The sequence below is a fragment of the Tinamus guttatus genome, unplaced genomic scaffold (genome assembly GCF_059628265.1).
Source record: "Tinamus guttatus ecotype Peru unplaced genomic scaffold, ASM5962826v1 Tinamus_guttatus_pri_ptg000149l, whole genome shotgun sequence".
Classification (NCBI taxonomy): Eukaryota; Metazoa; Chordata; class Aves; order Tinamiformes; family Tinamidae; genus Tinamus; species Tinamus guttatus.
This window is the reverse complement of record NW_028288683.1, coordinates 1,396,313-1,410,190: the sequence shown is the minus strand read 5'-3', so window position 1 is coordinate 1,410,190 and position 13,878 is coordinate 1,396,313. Positions and strand designations below refer to the sequence as shown.

At 35.2% G+C, this 13,878-nt stretch overlaps 1 protein-coding gene across 1 annotated transcript in view; it reads left to right on the top strand.

Moving 5' to 3' along the window:
• Positions 1–13,878, top strand: part of XRCC4 (X-ray repair cross complementing 4) — a 166,399-nt gene that overhangs the window by 105,590 nt on the left and 46,931 nt on the right. The window lies entirely within an intron of this gene.

Below are 13,878 nucleotides of genomic sequence, written 5' to 3'. Positions count from 1 at the left end.
GATCTTTTTTTCAAAGTTGGTGCTAAATTGGTTTTGAAAATAGTAATTTCCTCATTTTATCTGTAATGTTCAACAGATAATAAGCTATCTGACACAGTATAGACACAAACAGACTGCAAAAACATTTCCTGTGATTAGAAGGATTTCTGTTTAACTCGGTAAATAGGAGATTGTGTCTTGATGGCATCATGATTTCTTAAATGTACAAACCTGTTCTATTTATTCTTTTAGTAAAAGAAATAAATATTTTGGGGAACTGTTTACAGAGTTGCATTCTGCTTCTCTGCTTTTTTGGAGTGCAGTATACTGCAATCAAAAATCCCATTGCCAACTGTAGGTACTTAAAATAGTTTTATTTTGAGATAGTCTGACAATATTAGCCTGAAATATAATGTTATTGCCTTTAGTATTGATCATACAAGAAAAACAAATGATTGAATTGCAGTACAAAAGTATTTCTCTGAAAACAGGAATGTGACAGAGCCTGGGCTGAGTCACTCTCAGGCTGCAAACCTCCAAATCTAGTGCTTAGAACCTGGGATGATCTTGATATTTTTGTTTTGATTCCTGTGAGGCAAATTCTAAAAAAAAACACAAGAACATTAGATTTTTTTTGTAATATGCAAAATATTTCTAATATAGCTAGAGTCAGAGCTCTAGTATCCCTGAATCTGAGGAATGACTCTTTTCTTGACTTTATCATAATTAGTAATATCCTAATACCAACCATGCCGAACTTCAGTTCTGTCTTTTTCCCTTTTTTTTTTGTTGCCTCTAGTACATGTGAATTGTTCTGTAAGCAACTGCATTGTGGTACAGGTCACAGTGTTTGACATGTCACCTGCCTTCAGTAGTGTGATGGTGTGTCTGAGGATGAAAGATGCATGTGATTCTCTGTGATCCCAAAAATGAGTTCAGAAATCAAAGTGATGTCAGTTGATGTTGAAATATGTTTTTGAGTTCTTTACCTAATTAAAAATACAGCGACAGATCTGAGAAGAAAGTGTTAGATCTTCCCAGTTACCTGAAAAATTACAAAAGCAAAACAAATGAGTTCCGTTTCACTGATGATTTTTCTAAATTGTCGCTGCTCTCTTCTTGCTCTTATGAACTTTATCTGGAGACTTTTGGCAGCTGTTAATCAAGATTCAGGCAGTTTTCCTGCCTAATGATTCTTATTTCTTTTCAGTATGTCAGTCATGGGTTGGATAATATAAAATCATTATTACAAGTCTATTTTTTGTAAAACTTCTTCAGTAACTTATGCTGACTGAAATCTAGATCCAGTGCAAAGGACTTTATCTCTAGCAGATGGTACGTTGGGTGTCCTGCCCAATATAATTTCCAATATTGTGCTGCTTAACAAAAGGAATCCAAGAAAATCACCCAGCCTGCTGTTGGAGAAAAATTTAACCTCTAAATCCCTTCACTTGTTGGAAATGCTGCATCACAAATATGGATGTATGCCCCGTGAGAGCATGCTATGCTTTTCTATTTGGCCATGAGATCAAATGACAGATTGTGATCACCTTCGCAAATGCATGACTGAATCCTTACTTCAGAGCTCTCCTGCACAGACCTGCAGGACGATTTTACTCTTTACTACTAGTGTAAATATTTTAAGGTATAAAATCATATCCCATGGTTCTTGCTTTAACACACTAAAGAGTATTTAGCAGTGTTTTCCATTTGCAAGTTTTGCACGTCATTGGTGCATGCTTCATGTTTGCCAGGCAATGAAAGAGCAGTTACAAACCACCCATCAAGCACATAATGTTGTCTTTATATTGCTGCATCTTTGGTCAACTGATAAAAGACGCTAAATTGAAAGAAAAAGTAATACCTCTTAACTGACTGCGTTCATCTAAGTTTTTCTTTTGCTTTCTTTTTGCTTTCCGAAGCAGAAATGAGGAATTGAAGGTTAGCAATGTGCTTCAGTGTTTCTTGGAAATGCAGTATTTTTCTCACATAGTAGGAATTATATCTTAACTACTACCATTCAGTATTTGTCTTACTCTGCAATCATGTATATTTAACATTCTGTCTTTGTCTACTAAGATTTTAAAATATGGCAAGGTAGTATCATTGTGGCTTAAAGTTAAGAGCATCTTAATTAAATGAATCAGAAAAAATGAAAGGATTATATTGCTTCATATAGTTTAGATTTGTGGACTTTAAGATTATGGGACTAATTATGTAGCAATACCCGAACACTTTGGAATGAAAATATTCTTAGATATGAGCAATAATACTGCAAAGAATGCAAATAAAAAAAAATTTAGCATATTCCTTTTGCTCTAATTTCTTTCTCATGCATTTTGCATGGGTGGGAGGACAGGAGAAGGCGTTGAATTGCATTTATATATACAGACACAGAACACTACTTTGTCAATTTATTCAAGGATTAAATTTTTTAATGGAAATTTACACATGTGACTTAGATATATTAAGCTAAGTGTAAGTAGTGTAGATGTGAGATCAGTAAAGAACTGAGCTAGGATCTGTGGAACAAGATTTCTTTAAATAATCTGTGTAATCATTTGATGAGAAAATGATGTTCTTTAGCAGAAAGTAAAAATTCAGCAAAATTAATTGGTCAGTGAAGTGCCCAAATTCAAGTTTATCTGGCTTCCTAGCAGGATATTTTCCAATCTGAGACATACAAAAACAAGCCCAATGCTTCTTCAGGCTAATGTTATTTAAAGATGGTAACAGCCAATTGTGGCTCATAGTTGACCCATTTCTTTTTTTATGTTACAAAGATTTGTTTTTAAAATTCTTCAAATTTTTTGAGATAGTAAGTAAAATAAAATTATCCAGTAACCTTAATGGTATTGTGATGCTTTAACTGCAGTATAATATCTGGCAGTTTCCTAAGGTACAAATTAGAGATAATTTGTCAGTCAAGAATATGAAGAACAAGTTAAGTTGCAAATTCTACTTTTCATAATTTGTACTTTATACTGGGAAAAAAAAGAGTAATCCCAATTCATATTTAGAAATGATGCTCATCAATGCATTGCTCAAATCTTCAAGGGAGCCACATGTGGATACCACTGCTATCTATGTAGATTGTGCATGCAATATAGAGGCTTAAGTGTAAGGCTTGTCAGCCTGAATTTATAAATAATTATTTCTGTAATTACTTTATTCAAATTATTAGGGCTTATTTCAGAGCAGAGAGTACATACTGAAGACATAGAATCAAAAGATTTTATAAATTAAGCATAGTATTTACAGATATTTACAGAATACAAACTGTTTAAGAAGTTAGTGCAAACTGTGGTCACAAAGTACAGTGGAACTCAAGCAATGGAGGAGTCACTGTAACTGGAACAAGAAGAAGTCTAGGAAAAGCTTCCATTTCTAGTATTTACAACTATTATTTGGTTCCTGCAAGCCTAAATTTATTTTTCTGTGTTTTTTTCTATAAAAATGTTTTTATTTGGAGATGAAAACAAGCCCTTTTTTTATGTCTATCTTATTTCTTACTAAAGGATATAATTGTATGGCCCTCATCCGCATATTGGTTTATCCTAGGAGGAAGACTTTACTGATTAAGACTCAAAATTTCTTAGTATTATTCTGTATATTTCAAAATGTAATTCACTCCATCTGCAATGTAAGGCTTGTAATTTTCTTTTTTCTGTTGAAGAGTTGCAAAAAGAGTAGTACTATAATCTGATCAAATGATTTAAGATGTGTACAGTGAGAGAACACAGGTGTACACAGGTTTGGGAAAAAGCATCTTAAATATAGCAAAAACCTTACTAGAGATGCAAATATGCTGGCTTCCCCTGGGCATAAGAGCAGACACAACCAAAGATATTGTTACGGACAAAGGACTTCATGATTATGAGAAGCAAATGCTAAGAAATACTTTTAATTCAGTTGACAGGGATATAGCACATGTTATTTACTTGCCTTTTCCGTGAAGAACCAGAAGTCTTTTTAGGTGTTCTGCATGTCAGAACTTTCATATATACGTGTCTTGCTTTGCATATTTACTGTGGATGTAGATTTTAGCGTCAGATTTTTCTCTTTTTATTCATTGCAGTTGAAATCTGATTACTGACAACCAGACTCTTCCTTCAGACTGAAAGAGATGCTCTTCCTAACATCAATATATTCAGTTTTATTGAAATATTTTAATGTAACCGTAATCCCACTGAATTTGAGGGCATCAAAGATTTAAACCAATAATTCAAATCTTTCTTACTTTGCATATGAATACTGCTTTTTCAGAGAGTTCTAGCTTTTTAACATGTATTTAGAAGTCCTCAAAAACATCTGTAGGAAGTGAAAAATCATATGCAGATTTTACAGGTGGATAAATGAAGGCCCTATGTGCCCTGGGTTGCAAAGCCTGTCTAGGAATCTAAACAGGTAACTGAGAATCTTGACAAGATGCTAACTAGGATTTGGAAGCATCACAAGTGGCAAAGGAATATTTTGTGTCATCTGTGCTACAGTTAGCTGCTCCACCAAGAGACTAGTAGTTTTGCTTTCAATTTTGACGTACGATTGTCATGGTCCTCACATACCCTGTTCTTGTCTTGAGGGTGTTGCTGCTCTGGTTAGAGCTAGTCACACATGTAACTGTGTATAATACCAGCTGCGTAGTTTTTACATGTTTTTGGTAGATCTGTTTTCCTTATATTCCCTCCCTTCTGTACTTTTCAAAGATTTTTATGTTCTAAAGAGGTACATACCATTTATTTGAAGGAAAGAAGGAAGGAAGGAAGGAAGGAAGGAAGGAAGGAAGGAAGGAAGGAAGGAAGGAAGGAAGGAAGGAAGGAAGGAAGGAAGGAAGGAAGGAAGGAAGGAAGGAAGGAAGGAAGGAAGGAAGGAAGGAAGGAAGGAAGGAAGGGAGGGAGGGAGGGAGGGAGGGAGGGAGGGAGGGAGGGAGGAAGGAAAGAAAGGAAGGGAGAAAGGAAGGGAGAAAGAAAGAAAGAAAGAAAGAAAGAAGCTATTCCCTGTATAGTGTAATAGTGCAAGAATTTACCCAGTCTTTCTTTAGATAACCTTCTACCCCTTTAAAAGCACTCGGAGCCTGTGGTGTGTGAGGAATTCTCTTGGGATCATCTCGCTGTATTTATTTAATTTATTGCTTGTGGTTCACATTTTTAAGGTTCTAACACAAGGTTTATTTAAAATGTGGTTTGCCACCACGTATGATTCAGGTAGCAAAAACAGAAGTTTATCTTGGAATTTGGCATTCTCTGAGGGTTACACATAGAGATCAGTAGTAGTCTCATATGTGAAATAATTCTTTCCAGTAAAGATTTAACCAGGTGAAATTAGATTCCATTCAAAATGAAACCATAACCTTTCATGGTCCCATGGGAGTATAAAGTTTATACCACGGTTACCTTGTAAAAAAAAAAAAAAGACCTCATTTTCCTTTGAAAGTATAAGTTGCCATGTCACTTTTTTTTATATGTTAAGTGCTGGGTGTTAGTACAATTAAAAAGAACTTGCAGGGCCTTGCATAGCATGACAAAGCGCTTTGGTCACTGGTACCTCACATCACTGCAGTATCTCTCTCCTGGAGTGCCTAGTCAGTCCTGCGGAACTGAATTTATAACACGGAGCATTTAGAAAGCTTATGAAAAATCACTTGTTCCTGGAGTATAAACAGGTTAGGAAGTCTCTTAGAAGTGGACAGGCAGGTTCATGTAATATGCGAAGCAAACCAAAATTGATTTTGATTGCTGAATTAAGTCCTTTCCGGGTTTCATTTGTGTTCAGTAATCATATATTCAAAACAAATGGGAATAAGCTTTGATTAGCTTCTTTTTTTTTCCCCTTTCCATCATGACATCTTCAAGCTGCAGTGGGTCTCCAGTCACACAGAGCAGGCTCCGTTTTCACTCACTCTGCAAGTGTTAATGTAGTAGTGTGATAGTGTAAGCTTGTGTTGTCTGGATGGGAGTTTGAGTAAATGTTACTAATCTCACCACTTCTTACAACTATTTTGTGTAAGACTGGAGCAAAAAATGAGATGTGTTCATCTTCCTGTTATGTGATTCGTGGTGGTACAAGAACAGGCAGTAGTCAAAAGGAAAAATAGGATCCTTTGATTAAAATGCGTAAACAGTTGCAAAAGAGCAAAAGTAATTCTATTTTCAAATGGAATGAATAAGGCAGAAATAAGTGCACCACAGTACGATTGCCTTTGGTTTGAAGATGCTTCTTGGTGGCACCTTGGTTTTTTATTCAGCAAATTCTTTTGTTTAAAATGAGTGGTAGAAAATTAGAAAGGCTTCCATGAACCCTGTGAGCAGGGATGAATTATTTGCATGGTGGGTACAAGGTGTTGGCATCCACAGCTACATTTCTTCCTTCTCCCAAGGGGAAGATGGCAAGTATGAAGACTGGATGCCTAGAGCACAAAGCAGTGAATAATATCTTGCTGGCTCCGAGGCTGCAATTTCTCCAGCACAAAGCCACTCTCCTGTGTGGTTTGTAGTGCTTCTCACCCAGTTTTGCTGCTAGTAATACTGTAATAATTGATTGCTGAAAAATTATACTGAGTAAGGCTTACAGGACTCATTGTTTTCTCAGGGCTTGTTCTGTAGAGCAAGATTTTATTGCTGTGACAAATCTGATGAGATATATATATTCCAAACATTCACCATAGTCACCAATTTTGGAGAAACTAGTAGCTATGAAACTGTAGCAGGATAGTTTAAACAGAAACAACACCTTCCTCTGCCACCATTCCGGTTAATTTTTTTTTTCTGTGCCTTTGTAACAAAGATTTTATACAGGAATTAAGTTGTATTTGTACTAAATGTTAAATTTTAAGCCTCTGTTAGGTAGGTTGTGAGTTGGTATAGTGTAATTTATAGTGCTATGGATTAGTTTAGTTGAAAACTGCGTTCCCTGCTGGGGTATTTTAATGTGGGAGGCAAAGAATTGCTATTCAGGGGTAAATTAAAGAAAGAAAGAAGAGGTACTTTGTGTGGTTGAGCTAACTGGCAGTACTGGAATATTTGTTGGCTTTTAATGTAGACCAAGCTGCAGCATTTTCAGTCTTTTGCGGGGAAGGGTGGTAAGGAAAAAAGAAATAATTTGCATTAAAACAATAAAGAAGGCAATATTTAAAATCCCCTGTACATGTGTGTGATGTGTATGCAGCAGAAAATGTTCCATATTTTTATGAACCCTTTTGTCAAGGGTTCTTGAAGTCAATTAAACTTACATTTCCTAAAACAGCTACTCGGGCAGAATTATTTTCACATTGCCTCTAATAGAAAGAAACATAGAAGATTTTGATTACACACATTGGCACGAGATTAGGACTCTAGACTGATGGAAAATCTTGTACAAAGATGTTCTGTTGGCTCAGTCCTGTTATCAAAGATAGACAGCATGGAATAGTTTGAGAGTAAAGCTTGGCTCAATCAAGGGAAAAAAGCTGCTTCAAATATCTGGTTTGATTGTTCATTAGACTGATTGTAAAGTATGTCTTCCTGGTGGTATTGAATTGGAGGATTGTAAACAGCACAACTGGCAGTGAAGACCAGTAATCTTCTAACAGGAAACATTCTGAACAAAATCCTATACACAAATACACTAAAACATAGAATTCAGGAAATGAGTTCACGAAGAGTGGCAAACACTCCATTTCTATTCAGGTAATTGCTCAGCTTCTGCTCAGTGTAAGTTCACTTCTTAAAAGTGGCATTCATTAGATGAAGCTATTAATCTTTTTAACTGCATTTGTATTTTTTCCTCTTTCTTAAGTTTATAATAATCGATTATCCAAAAATAAAACAAAAAAAATCCCAACAAAGCAGGGTCCAAAAGCTACTGTTGTTTAGAACTGAGGGAACATTTCAGTTTCCCTATGCTAAAATAAGTGATTAATCCTTGGCATATATTTAGAAAAAAACCCTCAGAACTGCACCCATGCAATTTTTCTGTCCAATAATGACTTCATTCCTTAAGATGTGAAGGCCATGTTTAAATGGCCTGCTTGTTTCCAACTGCTTAATTTCACTGGTTGCTGTCAGCTGTGAAGACCTAGAGCTAGACAGTAAGAAAAATCATATCAGAGACTTATGTGACCTCCCAGATGGTGTATATATGACCCTAAGTGCCTATATATAATGTGGAGTATAAAGTAGACTCAGTTAACATTTACTGTGGTTTTCTATCCATCTCTTTTATGTCTTTTTATGTCAGGTTCAGGATTTACTGAAGAAACAGGATTTACTGTTTCACAGTTGCCAAGGATGCTCTTGAAACTGAGCAAGGTACAGATACCAAGATATTTTCTATTCTAGAGAGCTTACAATTTAGTGCCAAAGCATGGAAAGATGAATGGGAAATAGATGCTAACTATTAGGATGTATGTTGAATTTTGTTTTATTCCTTACACCTTCTGCTTTGCAAAACAAGTTGATCTTTTAAAAATGACTTGTAGAAGGAACAAAGAACGGTCTGGAGAATAGTATGGTTACTGTGCAGATAGATGATACAGAGCAGAGTGAGATTCACTGGCCTGTGCTTTGTCTTGCTCTGAATGGTTTATATATTCACATACGTGTTTCTTCAAAGCAATACATTAAGCACCTAAAAGCCCATGTCATTCCAATATTTTCAATATTATTTAGAAAGTTCCTAAATCTGTTTCATATGGATAAAAATACATAAATTTATACCGGATGATCAATCCATACTATATAAGCAAATGCATTTCTGCGGTCCGTTGGGAAGATGCATTTGTTTCTGTCAACTTGTATCAGGATGCAGGATGACAGTAATCGGTATTCTTTCTAATGAATTCTGCTATTAGTGGGAGTGTATATAGCACAGTTCATGCATCTGTCTAAAATCGTATAAGAAAAGAGAAGGAGTTGGACAAATTACATGTAATAGCTCTCTTGCAATAATTCAACAACCCTTTCCATCATCTGGAAGATAAGAGTTTATTGGAAACTGCAGAAGGAGCAGAATTAGATTAATACAATCCCTGTTTATATAGGTTACTGCTGGAAGATTCTTGATTTATTAAATAACACTTAAGGAAATGACTTATTTTATTCAGCAATCAAACCGTTTGCAGGAGTGCTCATGTAGCTATTGTACCGTTCAAGCTTTCACATAAAAGCATTAATTTGGAAAGAAAAAAAGTGCTGACACAAATAATTACATGCTTGTATATTCTTCAAATTGCTAACAAAATTATCAGCTCTTATAATACTTCAGACAAAACTAAAGAAAAATGTTCAATATAAATTCCAAAATGAGGAACAAAAGGGAGTCTGTGTTGTAAGGCACATTGAATATCAGAGGTGAGCTATAATAAAGCTTTTTGAAGTGATCTTAGCCACTGAAAAGACATCAATTATCAGGATGAATTCAAATCTGACAACAGCCTAGCCATTCACTTATGTCAGGTCGAGATTTCATTCTGTATCCTTACACACAGTAATGATTAAAACTGAGGGAAAGGATCAAATGTGCATTCAAGCACTATTTTCTGAATATAATTCCATTCTAGAATTAGACGAGACTTGTAATATGCTTCTCCTTTAAAAGCTGGATAATATATATTTCAGAATTATAAAAATTAATATTTTGTTGTTTATTTACCATTTATATAGATATGAGAGAGAACTTCGCATTAAGGTAAAGGACCCCTTTGTTAAATAAAGGAAGATAAATCTAGCCTTATTTTTTCTAGACAATAAAGTGAGCAAAATATAGTTATCCTTAAAAATAATTTGTCACAGGATTATTGAAAAAGGCAAGTCAGGATTAGCTGTATCAGGTTCTAGAGGCAAAATGAACCAGACTATTACGAATTTCCTGGGAAATTATTAGATTACCTGAATAAAATTCTATTTTTATGGAAGAGACTTGGAAAAAAAGTACTTTTAATGGAGAAATCCCTCTAATCTTTAAGCTAAAGTACAAAAATAAATAATAAACTATTTCTGCAAATAATGTAGGATGATCTCTGAAGCTCTGAAGTTGGATCATTCAGCTTCAACCATTCAGTACGTACTTTGTGACATAGCCTCGATTCGCTGTTGTTCATAAAGATAGAAATAGTTTTTCTCAGCTTCTGTATCATTCAGCTATTCTGAAATATTAGCTCGACAGATGCGTCTTTTTTGTGCAAGTCTTGGGATTTAGCACATTTGTGGTAGCTGATAGAAAACAGGTAATACTTGTAGTGGGGAAGTAATTAGGGTTATTCGGGAAGTGAGGTTTTTTGGGGAAGTGGGAATGTTTAAGTATATTGCATGAAAATTAAAAAAAAATGAGATAGATCTCAAGATATTGTCACAAGTGGGGACCAGATTGTAAGAGCTGGAGGAATTGCGGTGATGTGGAGTACTACAATGCCACAATAGGACTGTAGTACTTAAGACCTCTCATTTTTCCTTCTCTCTCCTATCCAGCATAACATTTGTGCTGCATATATCTATGGTCTTCTGTCTGCCTGACTTATATCTACACTACTTGTGTGCTAGACGGTAATACCGAAGCAACTGCCATCTCTTAGGACAGAAGTGTGGGTGTTTATTACTCTATTTATTCAGTGTGACTCAGTGCAGAATGTTGCCAAAGACAATAATCTAGAGTTCACAAAGTCTATCTTTTGGCAGGCTGAGATGTTCCTGGTGCCATCAGAATACTTTCTTAGACTAAATATACAAAAAAAAAAGGGGGCGGGGGGGAGATGGAGGGTGGGAGCAAGGTGTTTACTGGCACTGTAAGAAAACCTTAACCAGCTGCTCCTCTTTTTCATGATTTCTTGCAAAGCTGTTCCCAGGATTTCTCTGACCTTACCTGTTCTCTTTTTGTTAAGATGATATAATTGATATCCTCATTGGTTCTGACCTTTCCATTGCTGGAATTCCTTCACAAAACTAGGTCATATACACCTAAGCCATACTGAATGATAATATGGTTAAATCTTCTTGCGTCAATGTTTTGCCGGAACAGGACTTGCACAGTTTGCAAGATAAAGTAGGCTTCAGGATGATGTTGCTCTTTTTTAGCCTTAAAAGTGTGGACTTTTCAAATGTCTTGTAAGTTGGCCTAATTTAACTCCATTAAAATTGATGGCAAATCTTTAAGAACAAAGAGCCACATCTGAGTATATGAGAAGAATTTTCCAAAAAATATTTAGACTTCATGACATACCAACTAAATATATCTTGCTATTCAATAGAAAAATAGGCAAGAGAAAGAAAATGCTGATTTGAAGAACATTTGTATCAGTAAAGTTCAGTATTGTTTTTAATAGATGTCAAACAGCCCTATATTTTGCTGAGTCTTTAACTTTGAAGATTCTGTACAAACCTTTCTTATGACTTGGTTCTTACTAAATCTAATGTAGCTACTTGCCTCTCTGTTTCACATCTTAACTATTTTCCTTAGACAACAAATTTTCTTGTATAAAATTTAAGGATAGTGCTTGCTTTTGAAAACTTTTGCTGGTGTTTATTTAAATATAACATTAGAAAGTTGAGTCTCAAGTAGCACTTTCAAGTTGTCTGCCTAAAAATTTCTGCACGCCTAAAATTGCTGTCTTTAGCAGGGCAGAGACATTCCAGATGTAATTGAGTTCTCTGTTTTAAAATGTATTCCTTAGCTGAGTCATGCTGACAAGTACTTTTCATGTAGAAACTTTAAACTTGTTAGACTTACTCAGTATGATATGGAATTTGGAAAATGAACATAAAAGAGGTCTAACACTGCATAAAGATGCACCTGTGTGTAGGTTAATTTGCCATCATCTGACATCTCCATGTGTTATTCTTCTGTCATATATTCTTGCAAAAGTATCTTGTTTCCTAGAACACAGTATCTATTGTCTGCTATTGACTGGCTTAATGTATATGAAAAAAGAGGAGTCACTTATTAGCTCACTCTTGGATATTATTTCTTTGTGCAGTTTCACCTAGGCATTTAGTTGTATAGGAAGAAGACCCAACTGAAAGATCTATAACTACTTTTTTTTTTCTCGTGAGGCAGCTCATAACCTTGTCAGTACTATCTTGGTGTTTAATTTGAGCAATTAGCTCACCACATTTTTAAGTCCAGTAATAGCTAAGTTAGGTCCTATCTGCCAAACATAACTGCCTAAATTTCATATCAGGTTAGTGAGCAGGGAGTTAGAGAGCAGGGAGCAGGGAGCCTTGGAAGACCGGTGAAGGCCAGTCCAAGTCATCTAGCTTAAATTCTGCACACTGTCTATTAGTAGAGACTACTACTAGAATGAGAAAGACAACTAGAGTATAGTTCTCATTGACTTTAGGGAACTAACAGGAAAAGTTAGATTCTTCTGTCTGAATATTGCAGATTGCTGGCTTTGGATAGTCTCCTGGAAAATAGGAGTTGTGGCTAGTCTCTCAGGCTGTGCAGAAACTTGCATCCAGAACCTCAATTAGACAAGCATTCTAATATAAACTTTTATGAAAAAGAGAGGGAAGGTACTATGTGATGTGATGTCAAGGTTTCAATTAATTTTGTTTGACTTCAGCTAACTTTTTGAGCTTCTCCTGAGACTTCAGTTGATGGGGTCATGTAGCTAGGCTGCTAATTCTGGATTATAAAAAAGTTCTGTGCAAGGCCAATTCAGAACACACATATGCTGATGGTAACAGCTAATGGTAAACACCCAGGGAACATGTAGGCCATTTAGGGAGATGCTTAATGATTTCAAGTGTGGAACTGGATATTCCTAACTACGTAGATTAAATAGCTGCTTCATTTAAGTGGGCTTTCTCTTGATGGATTATTTATTTTATTTTTATAAATTAATCTGAGCGTGTCTGGTTCAGATATGTTGGATCATGATGACAATGCGAAATCACATTTGAACTAAAAACTTATTTTAAAAGTTGCGGTGTTAAAGATGATTAATAAGCTGTGATGACAAGATCCATAGTCTTGAAAGCCTGGTTCTCTTCATACTTGCACTGCTGTGGTATAGAAGAATTCAGAAAAAATCAGCAAAGTGTCAGGGTATAAGTGCTTAAAGATTATATTCACTTATTGATTCTTCTATAGTAGTACTAGGCAGTACTAGTACGAGGAGACTTTATGAGCTTTAGAAAAGAGAAAGCATGTTTTGCAAAATCTGCCCATTGTACACTACCAAAATTAATCTTTAGTTAGCTAGGGAAGAAATCTCTGCTGCAAGACAGGAAATGAGTGGGGTATTATTAACAAACTCAAATTTTATTATGAAAGCTTGAGAACGATGTCTCCCTAGACTTCCATCATAATGTTCTCTGAAACAGGAAACTTTAAACATATATTGATGCATCACAAATGCTATAAGGCATTTCATCCCTTATATTATTTTCAATATTGTACTGTTTTTATTTCCTCACTCTTATTATATTAGTTCAAAATGAATTATTCTGCAAGTAACCAGACTGCGAGATAAATTACAATAAAATTATATTAACTGAAAAGGGAATTCAAGGAACAATCCACATGAAAATTAAAGCATACAGTAGCATTCATTCTATATTAAATCTGCATATATGCATGAGGATGCATAGATTGGACTAGTTCTGAAACAACTGTATGTTAGAATAGTATCTGAATCTAGAAGATTTTTTTTTCAAATTTTAATGTACATATTAATTGAAATGGTGGAGAACTTCACTATCAGACAAGTATACAAGCAAAAAAGATAATACATAAATTATTTGATCATGTCTACATTTTTAATTGGGAGACTAGGGCAACCTGGCTGTGACTGACAGATCGTAAAGCTCTCTAGTGATTAATTATGACAGAATTGCCATCACCAGTTGCCACGGATGTGTGACAAGGGCTTAAACAGCTGGTTTCAATTATATTAATTGACACTTATGAAAGAAAACCTAATTAGGC